Source organism: Anabrus simplex, chromosome 1 (genome assembly GCF_040414725.1).
Source record: "Anabrus simplex isolate iqAnaSimp1 chromosome 1, ASM4041472v1, whole genome shotgun sequence".
Taxonomy (NCBI): Eukaryota; Metazoa; Arthropoda; class Insecta; order Orthoptera; family Tettigoniidae; genus Anabrus; species Anabrus simplex.
In genome coordinates, this window is record NC_090265.1 from 1,049,498,106 (window position 1) to 1,049,511,682 (window position 13,577).

Consider the following 13,577-nt stretch of genomic DNA (forward strand, 5'->3'; position numbering starts at 1 on the left):
AATCTCAGAATAATATTATGAGTGAGAAAATTGAATCTCAGAATAATATTATGAGTGGGAAAATTGAAGCTCAGAGTAATGTCATAAATAGTATTAATAAGAAGATTGATGATGTTAGTAATAAGATAGATCGTAAGGTGTTAGAAATAAGTAAGCAAATTAATAATTTAGAAAGTAAGGTAAATAGGGAGTGTAGTGACATCAGAGCTGAGATGGAATTGGGTCGGAGCAATCTCCATACTGAAATAGAGCAAGTTAGTGAGACATGCATCAAACAAGGGCATAAGATTGATGAATTAGGCGCCAAGATCGAGTCTAAAAAGGGGGAAATCAATGAGTTAGTAGAAGAAAGGTTTGAAAAGATAACCAATACAGTGGGGCAAGAAACTAGGAAATGTATTAGTAGGGTAGAACATGTGGAAAGAAAACTTGGAGAAGTAGGTGATCTAGAGAGTGAACAAAAATCATTATCACAGAAGGTGAGAGAATCGGAAGAAAAATTACAGGAGAAGCTAAGAAAAATTGAAGAAAAGGCTGAGGAATCATTGGAAGAAAAATTTCTGAGTTGCCAGAGAGTACTCCAGAAAGAAGTGCGTGATAGTAGAAATGTACGTGAAATAATTGTAAATAATGGTTTAATCACTAGAGATCATGATTTACCTAAGTTTTCTGGGAAAGAATTTAACCCGATGGAATTTATGAGAGTAGTAGAGAAGAAATTTTCTGTTCAATTAAGAGACAATATTATTAGCTGGGAAACTGTATTGGAGATCTTATCTAATGCTTTCGTAGGAGAGACTAAGTCTTGGTTTCAAGTATATAAAAGCTCGATGTCTAGTCTAACTGAATTTAAGGAGAAATTCGTGGCTAAATTTTGGAGTGAAGGTGTTCAGAGTAGAGAGAGAGAGAGAGTAATGTTTGGCAGGTATAATTCTAACGAGGGTGTTAGAATGACTGAATACTTTTTGGCTCATGTTTTGGTGTGGAGAAATTTAGAATGTATTGGACCTGAGGCTGATATAGTTAGACTTATGGCTAAGCACTATCCCGATAGAATAAGAGAAGCTGTTTGTATGCAAAGAGTGGAGACTATTAAGGAAATGGAGATTTTGTTGGAAAGTTTTGATGCTTTAGGTAGTAGCTTGAATAATAATAGGACACTAAATAGGAATGTAGAAGGAAGGGGTAACCAATCTAATAATCAGGACAGGACTATGAATAATCGTAACTACAGAAGAGAATATCAGGAGAGACCTAATAATAATTTCCACAGGGAGAGAAATTATCAGAATAGTTCGGAAAATTTCAGGACTGGGAGGCGTGATTATGGTAATCAACCAGAAGCTGGGAGGCGAGAGAATACAGGCCATAATAATAATAATAATGACGCTAGAGGAAATAGGCAACAGGGGAGGCCGACTGAGGTGTGTAACCAACAAGTCGTAACCGAACCTAGTACTTTAAACGCGCAACGGACTGTATAAACAGGTCACTGAGACAGTCCGTAAATGGTGAGTTCACATATAAGGCAGATAAGTATGTTAATGTCGATCAGCCTATAGTTGTAAGTGAACATGATTGTGACCTAAGTAGCAATAATTCAAATATTTTAAGTGACGACTTAATCGTAGACAATAAATTTTATAAGTGTAATTTAAATTTAGATATAAGGCAAGATTTGTTAAGTGATCTTATATTATGTAATGAGGATAATTTAAGTAGTGTTACTGTTACACCGACGATTGAACTGCTGATATGGGGCAGAAAAGTTCAGATTTTGTTGGACTCTGGTAGTGAGAAGTCATGTGTAAATTCCAAGCTGTATGAGGAAGTTTTGAGAGAGAAGTATGAGGTAGCGGAAATTCCAGTGAGGAATACGTTCATCGTAACAGCTGTTGGGAACAAGTCTCAAAGAGTGAATAAACAAATAGCTGTCCCCATTAGCATAAGTGGAGAATGTATTTTCCAACCATGCTTAGTTGTGCCTAATTTAGTTTATGCCGTTATTTTAGGTACTGACTGGTTAACGTGTCACAAGGCTAAATTAAATTTTGATCTGTGTAATGTCAATCTTATTTGGGGAAAGAGTAGCAGGGAAGTCAGTTTACCATATGATGTTTTGTCCGAAATTAGTGCGAATAAAGTGTGTTCTAGTACGGAAGGATCTTGTGAAATTCCTAATATGAGGAAAAATATTGATGTCTGCCATGTGTCTATACAGAGAGATTCTAGAGATGAATTGTATGAGACAGTGGAGAAATGTAATTTAGCGGAAAGTCAGAAGGACGAATTGTGTGAATTATTGATATCACATAGTGATGTTTTTAGCGATCGGCCTGGTAGAACACATCTTTACGAACACAAATTTAATGTTATTGATAACTCAACTTTTGTAGGACCGAAATATCCCATTCCGTTAAAATACGCTAGCGCGGTTGAAGAGCAGATTGACATTATGCTAGATTATAATATAATTGAACCATCATGTAGTCCTAATTTGAATCCACTTATTATTATACCTAAGAAGGATAACACGGTAAGATTGTGCATGATAACTTTTGGAAGACTAAATTGGATGAATTTGAGCTTGGTGACAAGGTTTTACTCAGAGTGCCACTCCCGTCATCAGCAGAAGCTGGTCAATTTTCTAAGTTTTTCTTGTTATATCAGGGATACTTCACCGTAGTGAAACGGATTGGGAAATGTGCTTATTCATTAGAAGACAAGGAAGGAAATATCGTAGGCACATACAATATAAGAAATCTTAAGAAATATATCATGTGAGTTTGTTGATTAATTTTCATTATTATGTTAATTCACCATGTTTTATGAAGCTGGCATTGCGAACAGGACTCCAGTGAAATTAGCGTGTGTGGTGATAATAAGTGAAGCACGGCAGTGCAATAAACTCCAGTGCTTGGAGACAGTGTATATAATGAAATGTCTTCGAGAATTACTATTGAACACTCAATGAACGTTTGAAACGACAGAAGTGAGAAAGAAATGTAATCTGTATGTAAATAATACTGTATAATCAAAGTGAAAATGATAATTGATAAATGTTTTATATGTGTAACAACGAACATCCAGATGGATGATACTATGTACCAAATTTGTAAAGGGCATTTTTATACATGTATCTATGGTGTACTCGATTTCAGGTGATTGTGTAGATATTTCATGAATCAATCGATTCATTTAATCGATTATTTCATGAGGGAGGCGTTCTGTAACCGTACAACAGGGTTACAGACTCCATTCTGTATTTATTATTATTATTATTATTATTATTATTATTATTAACCAGATTCATTAGATTTTATATATTCTGTTTCTCATCATTTAGACTGTAATAATTAGGTATCGCGTATATTATTGTATTTAATCATAGGTTAAGTGAAATTTATTTGTAATTATTCTGTATTGTAGTAAGTGAGATTTGTTGGTTTCATATTGTCATGCTGTGGCTTGTAACTTTGGCTAGATGAGCTGGCATAGTATTTTGCAATCGAGGCTATGTTTAGCTGTGCAAGGAGTTTTCCCGGTGACGCATTCGGCATAGTCATTCTTGGACCGCTTGGGTACGCTTAGACAGCGCGTGACTGATGACATCAGTGCGTGGACACGTGATTGCGACCAAGTGTCAGTATTCGCCAGCTACTGTATGTGGAAGTGGAAGGGATGAACAGTGAGTGGGGAGATGAGTCGTCATCGCGAGGTTATATAAAGTCAAGGCGACGGTGGGGAGAGGTATTCTGTTCTTACTCAGTTCATAAGCAGTTGATATCGTGCAGATCATATGTAACAGTCAGATGTATCAAATGGAAGAAGTGGTCTTAGTGTGATGGTCAGAGCTAAGAGTTGTGTTTGAAGAAGTAATAATCGAGGAGGTCTACAAGTGGTGGTTGTATCCGAGCAGAGACGGGTACTATGCTGATAAAGAAACATCATCTTCTTGTGAGGATGGACTTCACAAGGTGCTTCAAGAATATTTTACAATTTCTTATAATATACTGAGTGGACGTAATTACATTGGAGCTCCCTACACGCGTACATGGTATGTAGGCCAACTCCTTGTGACATAAGAAGATTACAGCAGACGGCTCCCGACTTCAGCTCACAGGTTTTCCCAAGAATTTCAAGTTCAACAGCGGTGTATGCAGACAACAGGTAATTAAAGCATCAGACATGTTATGCATTCATAACATGAAGAAGAGTGTAATCAGCGGCGATATCACATCTCACTTCAAGTTCATGCCAATAGCTTTTTTTGTTTAGATTAAATTTTTCTTTTCTTTGTACCGCAAATCTCACGATATATTTCTTTTGTTAAATTAAAAGACGTAAATGATTGTTCATTGTGACGTAAATTTAGTCATAAACTCAGTTTTATTTTTAATTATAATAAGTGATTCCAGTTCCATGTACAATCCTCAATTGTGGAAATGCAACAGTAATTTAATATTGTCCTGATCCATATCCCTGTATATTGCCAGATATGTGAGTTTATCACCTCACGCCTTGAGATAATTGATATAAGAGGTATGCTCTACCGAATTTTGTTGTTTTTCTTAAAAAAGCAACTGGCGCTCAAACAAATGTTATTTATATTATGTGGAAGATATGAAGGTATAATAGTAGTGGTTGGAGTAGCTACAATGTGTTAAGTGAATATTTAGAAAAGATACTGAAAACTGAAAAGAAAATGTAATCAGTGTTATTTTTAGTGTCTTTGTGATGACATGGAAAGAATGAGTGTACTAGGTCGAAGGGTTTTCAAAGTTAAAATTCAGGAACTGTTGTATACAGTGTTAGATCAAGAAAGAATTAAATAAAATTTATGTTCTTGAGAAATGTTCTACTTTTTTAATTAAATCAGTTTTTGTTATAGCCTACTTATCTATCAATATTTATTTGAATCTTCAGTGAGTTATGTGTATTAGCACCTGATGGGAAAGAACCTTAACTCCAATTTTTTTAAATTATTAGCATTATTACAACATCTTAATTTGTATATTTTATGTGGTAGAACATGTATGGTTTACAAGGAAAGGAGTATTTTGAAATACATGTAGTAGGTCCCTTCTGTGTGTATGTAGTAAGCAGTTGTACAGCACAGGTGGTCTGAAACTAGACCGGCGTATTGATAGTTCTGTCCAAGAGCTGGCTTCCTTCTTTTGGTACCTATACTGTTGATCACAACTGCAAACTCATTGCATTAGGTATGTACAGCACAGGTGGTCTGAAACCAGACCAGTGTAAAGACATGAGTAGTTTTGTCCAGGAGCTAACTGTCTTCTTACAGAATACTGTTGAACACAACTGCAAGCTCATTGCATTGGGTTTACTGCATCTATATTCAATGTTGCCTACTATACTGCCATCCTGGAAGAATACACATCCTAAATACCTATTTGAAATTATCTACCTGTTCCAATTTTGTATTCTCAACCTGACATTCAGTTCTACTACTCTTCCCTACTGCCATCACTTTAGAATTGAAATGACTAATTTTCATGTCATATTCATTGCATCCTTTTTGAAGTTGCAAGATATTAGATTGCACAGTTTCAATAGACCAAGTCGTTTGCATAGGACAAAATTCTTACTAGAGTTATACCTGACAGAATCCCTCCCTGCCACCTTATACCTTTGTAACTTAGGTAGCCTTTATCTCCTCATTCCAAGTACTCTCCTGCCATTGGTACCTGTCTGCACCAGCAATCGCTACTTTCATGTCTGTTACCGTACTTATAATTTATTAATAACATATAGGCCTACAGGGGGCATCAAGGTAGACCGATTATTTTATTTCTTGTGCTGTAGATCCATATAAACAATGAAAAACAAAGATGAAAAATTCATTTGTAACTATTTTGACAGGTGTTTCTACCAAAGTTTTGTAGATTTTAATCTACAACATAAAAAAAACTGTATTTTGTGGGATGTGATATTAAGGGGATTTGATGGCAGAACATGTACATATTTATAAAAAGCATATCCATATGACAGTTACATGCTTGTAATAAAAGGTTGAGTAGATTAATTACCCTGTAAGTCAATCCAAGATCTTAAAAGACCCATACACCCTACTCTGTCAAACATTAATTTATATAATTGGTATTTACAAACAGTTTTGACAGGCAATGTAAGATATAGCAAAATTAAATCATTTACCACCTGAGCAACAGGCCTAAATAACATTTTACTGTAGATGGCAATAGTATTTAGTTGTTAGATAGGCACACTCTTCACTTCTAAAAATAGAAGGCAAGGTGCTTGTTATTAGCACCTATTATTTTTTGCAGTGTTTGGTTCTCATTTTGGGTTAAATTGAAGGCAAAGTTTTCATTTTCCTTGAACTGATTCATAAGGAAAGTATTTCAGGATGGATAGATAGGCTTGGTATTGTTCATATCAGTAAAGAAGTTACATATGAACAATACACAGAAAGGCAAAATCAACATTGAGGTAAGAAAGAGAGTCCTACCAGACCTTTGCGGAAAAAGTTGTTACTCTGTACCAAGGAGTTTACCAGTAACTTGGATGGAAGTGCAGGATTTATATTAATTGGTTTATTATTGTCAAGCGAGCAATTAGAGCAGCTTGCCAGTGCGAAGTTTGGGGGGACAGTACTTTATGCTTAGTGATGAGGGTAATAAACAAGACCTTGTGTGTAATTTACATGTAGTTGTGACAAGTATCAGTCTATTACACTGCCAACTTATTAGAACAATATTCCAGAAGCTTTTCCTATAGTTATTAAGCTAGTGTAGAGCACTAGCCTCACCTGAACTCCTCAAGAAATGTACACATATGTGAATACACAGAACTCCAAAGAGAATTTACTTTGGAAGAGATGTCCATAGACAACCTTTCTTCACAGCCATTTGGTAAAATTAGCTGCTTTTGAAGCTGCTGTAGTCTTCAATGATATAAATTAAGACAGGATTGTCATTCTTGCAAAGTTTGGATATGGACCTAGATTCTTTGAACAAAACACAGTAGGCCTACAGAAATTCAGCAACATCTTTGTCATGAAAGCAATATGATACTATTCTGAACATGGCACATTAACAAAGAAGAGGAGAGGCAACAAGAGATTTGCAGAGGATCATGAGGGAGAGAAACAGTGTAAGGAACTCCAATACTTTTATCATTTTCACAATATTCAGAGCATATGTGCATTTTTTTTTCTTTCAAAATTATTTACAGGATTGTAATGAAACTTGACACATTATTTCTACATTAGGTAATGTAAATTTTGACTGGAAGCATTTCTTGATATGTCTATTGTTTTGGTAGGTGGGATCTCACCAAGTGGTATGGAAAAAAAAAGCTGTTAACCTCCATCTAATAAACACCTCAAAATATCATTTGAAAAGACAGTAATTATGCTCCAAGATCCAGCATCATTAAAACAAATAAGCATAAATGGTATTAGTCTTATATTTGAAGTACAATGAGCCACTGTTGTGAGGCTTTTGTTGGAACTTTGACCCTGTCAAGAATTCTGGCTGTAGTGCTCTATGAATGGCATCACATATAATAGGAACAAATCCACTGATGTATTGTGAGCAATCCTAAATCTGTATGAGTCACCAATGTCCAGAAACGTGTAGGCCTAAATAAATATATTTCCACTGGTCATTGTAGCACCTTCAAATTATGAATTCAAATTGATGTAGGCTACATAACCGTTTTCAGTCCTTTTTTATCAATACTTTATTAGAATCCTACAGAATGCAAAGAAATGTACCTGCCACTAATCCTTTATTTGATCTTATTTTGCCACGGACATACAGTAGTTGTTTCGGAGGTGAACATCACTTCTGACTTTAAACCTAAAAAAATCGTTGTGAAAATTGAATTTAACGATAGTGTCAGCCTTTCCTCAGAACTTATACTTTTCCTGTGATTTGTTTGCCTGATATTTATTAGTGACTACATTTTTTCATCTAATTCCTTATACCGTAATTATTGATGAACATTCGGTACTAGTTCCTGAATTTTTCTTCGTCATTCCACAACGAAGGCACACTTTGGTGGAATTCTCCATGGCTCTTTACCTTGTCCACTGCGATCGTCTGGTTCTTTCCTTTCTCCTAATATATTCATAGGTTAGAATCATATTTCCACCCGAATTATCGCTTTCACAACACATTCTTTTTCTCCCGTGAATATGAATACGTCTGTAGCCTGTACGATACTGGGCGGGAATATCAGCTGTTTCCGTGCAGTCGATCCCTCTCGATCGATGAGCAGTGTGACAAGGTAAATGAATTTAGTCGTTAGTACTCGATGCCAGTTGGTCGCTCTTGATCGTTCGATGCTCTGTGTGACAGCGGGCATACGTGTGTCACTGCGAGCGCAACACCAAATGTACTTGTAAAGTGGTAAAGTACGTATACATAATATTCTCCAAAAATCAAATATTTCTTAATTTGCCGCAGATTTTTCACTTGATATGTGTAAAAGCCATTATTATGTTCCATTTGTGAAAAATTTTATAGTGATATTTGAGTGATACCAATGCGCATCGTACCCGTCCCACTCCTCAATGGTGATACGGCATAGTGGTTGTTGGGTCGTGACGTGCGTAAACGACCTTCTTTAATTTGTCCCAGGCATGTCCGATAGTGTTCATGTCCGGGTAACATGGCGGCCACTCTACTCGAGCGATATCGTGTTCACAAAAGAAGTCATTAACAAGAACCGCATGATTCTCCTCCTAAAAGCTGGCCATATGGTGTCACAGTGGGTCGGAGGATCTTGCCCTGTATCGTATAGCCTTGATAGCCCTGAATGGCTAGGAGTGGCGTACGGTGGTCCTACATAATGCCACTCCAAAATGTGGAGTAACCACCACTTCTCTGCACGTGCTCGATAGCACGCTGAGACGCGAAGCCTGACCGATTGCCTCGTGACAGTTTGCGGACAATTGTCACGAACAAAGCTTTTGCTGCACTTTATGCCAATTCTGGAGAGACCATTCAGCATAATCTGTACCGCGCCCCATGATGTCTAGGATTGAGATCTGGGCCTCGCCATAGGAGTCAGGAGTGAAGTTGTGCCTTGTGTAACCTGTTTCTCACAGTCTGAGCTGAAACGTGGCGACCTGTGACTGCTCGAAGATCATTATTCAGCATGGTCGCATTGCGTTCAGGTTTTCTCCGAGCTGCAATTCGACAGTAACGGTCATGACTTGGACACCTGTGCGAGGCAAGTCCTGGACAGTTCCTCTCTCCCTGTGCCCCTTCCATGTTCGAACCACATCGCTCGAGCAAGTGCCCTTCTTGACATAACGTTATTACGCATACACGCTCACATGCCGACGTTGCACGTCGTGCCACCCTAGACGCTCACTGCACTGCTTAGAACACACCCGTAATGCTTCCATACTAGTGATACAACTGCGTTTTTGGCCACGTAGCTGTCAGCTTGCAATCAGCAGATAGTGGGCTCGAACCCCATTGTCGGCAGCCCTGATGATAGTTTTCCGTGGTTTCCGATTTCCACACCATGCAAATGCTGGTTTTGTACCTTAATTGAGGCCACGGTCGCTTCCTTCCCACTCCTAGCACTTTCCTATCCCAGCCTCGCCATATGACCTGTCCGAGTCAGTGCGACGCAAAGCAAATTGCAAATATATATGACTTCAACTAAAATACTGCCTTTCATATAAGCGTGGCGTTCTGCCTGTGTGTTGGAGTACATTATGTTGTGAGCATGTTTACAAACATACAAAGGGTAGCCTTTCCGGTCTGCCAAGGATATGTCAAGATAGTAACACAGTTAAATGACACACAGCGGGGTGATACAAAACTGATTTTGATCTATCTCCGATGTTAACATGGTTGAATATTATATAAGTCACAAAATACTATCGCTCCTTCATCCAGTAGAAGTAGGAGATTTAAACATTTGATTTGAAAGTGCTGTACCTGTAGCATAGAAACAATACGTTTCTGGACACGAGCTCATATTCAAAACGTTATCTCTTCACTTCTGTGCACAAGCCCTAGGAGTTTATAACGCGAATTTCCGAACATCCTGACACAAACCGATACCATTATTAGTAACAACTACATTTACAAAAAGCAAATAAAGAAATAATATTAAACACTATAACAATAATTAACTTAATAATATTAATAACATTATGTAACCTATTGGTATTAAAATATACCGTACCAAGCAAGTGCTGTAAGTTTGTATTCCGGAAATAGTGGATTCGAACTCCACCTTCAGCAGCCGAGAAAATGATACATTGTGCTTTCCCATTTTAACACCAGACAAATGCTGGGGATAAACCTTAATTGATACCATGGCTGCTTCATTTCCAATTCTAGCCTTCTACTAACCCATCGTCGCCGAAAAAACTGAGTTAGTGCGACGGTAAACCACCAGTAAAAATAGTTTAAAATGGAATCGTATCACACGTATATAAGAATATTAAAATAGAACCATATTATTAATATTAAAATAACTTAATTTGTCCAGTACACACTTCCCAATACATTTGAGTAGTTATATTTTTAAGAAAGGGACAAACATTGATATGCAATAAATTCAATTAAATAATATTACAGCACATAAAATACCTATGTTCATTTCCTCTTTTTTTTTTAAGTATTGTTTATTAAATATTTTACTCAGTAAACAGTCTTACCAAATGCAACTCATTGTTCCATCTTGAGATAATTTCACGATAAAGATGAAACGCAGTCGTTATATTACCCTTAATAATTAGCTCCTTCTCTTAGGTCAGGCTTGTATTCACTTGTTTGTGATAGGAAGAGTATAGTACTAAGATCCTCACTGAACTTAAAACATACCCTCAACGGCCTGACTGAACATTAAACTGACTGCAAAAAAAAAAAAAAAAAAAAAAAAAAAATTAAGATACTCTACTCTCAACACTAGTGACAGGCAGGATGTAAAAATTGCGTGTGTAAACTTTAACGACAAGAGTATAATTTAATCCAAACAAGCCACTGTCATTATAACAAAACAGTTTGTAACTACTCGGCGAAATTAAAACATGAAATGGATAATTTGTAACTAGAATAAATATAAATAACGAAATTGGGCGCCACCTGCAAAAGATTTACAGGAATATTTGGCTCTGTAGAGCATGAAAGAACTTCTCCGAATGCGACGGTCATCAGGCTGACGAGGCTCCAAAACTTGCTTCATTACCTTACCCGCTATTTAACCCTGAAAATAAATTTGGGTAGTACTCCCGAAACAAAACAAAACAAAACCAACTCGTTTTACCGCTTACAAAAGTAAACATCTACAAGCATACATAGTTTTGAAGGCCAAGCTTCAGACTGGTGATTTCATATGGGTAAGAAGACTGTCCATTCTTAACCTTAATTACATGAAAAAAATAGCACCATCACCGTGAAATCAATTTACTACGTGTTGTAACTGTACAAAAAAAAAAAAAAAGCAATCCCAGTCATCTCACTATACTTTGTTAATTAAGCCATACACCTTCACAATGTAAAATGGCGACTGTGCAATTAATAAATAATGACAACCATGCCGTGCTAGTCAAAGAATGAACAAGTAATACACACTTGGTCTACGGTTCCATCTATTTTCTATGCACAACAACACATTACCTCCAGATTACACATACAAAACCATCACACACACTGTGCATCATATCGGAGAGTATGACTAACAAATGAACACTATGTAGCGTCTTCCGCAGAATACACACCGGGAATGAGTCGCCATAACCTCATAATATACTCGTAATGACTCCGTAATGGCTTCGCAGTCTGTTTCGTAGTCTGCTCCGTAATGGTACAGCGATGACTCCACAATCAAGGTTCTTGAATACTACTCACTCCGTAATGGATACGTACAGTAATCACTCCGTAAATAATAGAAAACTCGTCACACGTGTGTACGCGTATATATAGGCTTGCTCCACGTGGCGTAGCGTATGCCAAAAAAAAAAAAACCACCGGTAGCAACGCGCTAACTGAAACATCTTGATGATGATGATGCTTGTTGTTTAAAGGGGCGTAACATCTAGGTCATAGGCTCGAAACATTTTCAAGCGTCTCTCAGTCAATGCAAGCTCGTTCAAAATCGGTGCTTTCGGACTGGTTACCGAGCGGTCGATACGCAAATAAACAAACTCTAGTGTTCCACTTTGATGAATTACCATCTTCAGCCTATACTTCCCGGCTGTACCCCGGTTTTCTAAGCCACTTGTTGCAACACTTTCAACCGACTTCAACCGCCTGTACTTATATAGTCACTATTTCTCACGTTGCACAATTTCACTGCTAGGCCATGTGTACAGACTCTTACCCAATTTAAAAATTATACAAATATAAGGATATACGTGTTCAATACTCTAACTACAAATCCTTCTTACAAAACTATGTCTTTACATCTTGATTTACCAAACTCACATGATATTCACTACTTTATATTACAAATTATTTTACGAAGATGCCCTAACCTAAAATCGGGAGATCGTTATTTACAAACATTTCCTGACCTAAAATCGAGGATCGTATTTGTGTACGGTTACGAGTTATTCCGTAACAATAATATTTTTAGATACCAAGCGAGTTGACTGCGTGGTTCGGGCAATGTAGCTCTTACACTGCATTCGGGAGATGGTGAGTTTGTCGGCAGCCCTGAAGATGGTTTTCCGTTGTTTCCCATTTTCACACCAAGTAAATGCTGGGGCTTTATCTAAATTAAGGCCATGGTCACTTCCTTCCTAGTCGCAGCCCTGCCATGTTCCATCTAGGACATAGGATCTATCTGAGTCGTGCGACGTTAAACCAATAGAAAAAGACACACCGAAGTGTCGAATTTTGCCCCGTATTAGATGTTTTGCCAAGTCGAAAGCAACCGACGCGGAGATGTCAAATTCAAACACTCAAATGCCACAGACTTCAGCCGAAATATTACCCACTAAGCTACAAAAAAGTGGCCAAGAACTCACAGACTACACAAGCGAGGTCAATATGAATAATAATGTTTACAGATGTGATTACTCTTAAGAAAAGGAAGAATGATAGTATTTAAGAAAACCAACCGTCAGTCTAAGCATGGCATATGCCAGTCTGAAGTGGAAAACGAAAAAAGAATCATCACTTACATTCCGCAGTCCTATTCTATACAAATAACTACCGATTACAGGAATTGAATTGATGCTAGGAGCAAGTGATACAGTATTGGATTTCTTCACGAAGTTCTGGAAGTAGATTGGGTGTCGACAAACACATGACCTTGAAGGAAACTCACATTTGCTGTTCATTAGGAATTTTGTGAGTTCCATCACTTCACATAAAACATAATGATCTTAGTTAGCATTTTACTGAATTTGAATTTATCAGCTAACCTTCTCGTTTAAGAGAGATATATGTAAACAGTTATGTTTATATTGTTCACTTCATCCTTCGTAAATTCAGAATTTAGCTTGTGATTTCAGAATATCTCTACTGAAAAAATATACATGTCTTCAGCTTGTCCTATCCCAGTAATTTCTGGGGTAGCTGGAGTTTAGCACAGTTTAGTTTTGATAGGGGGTTAAG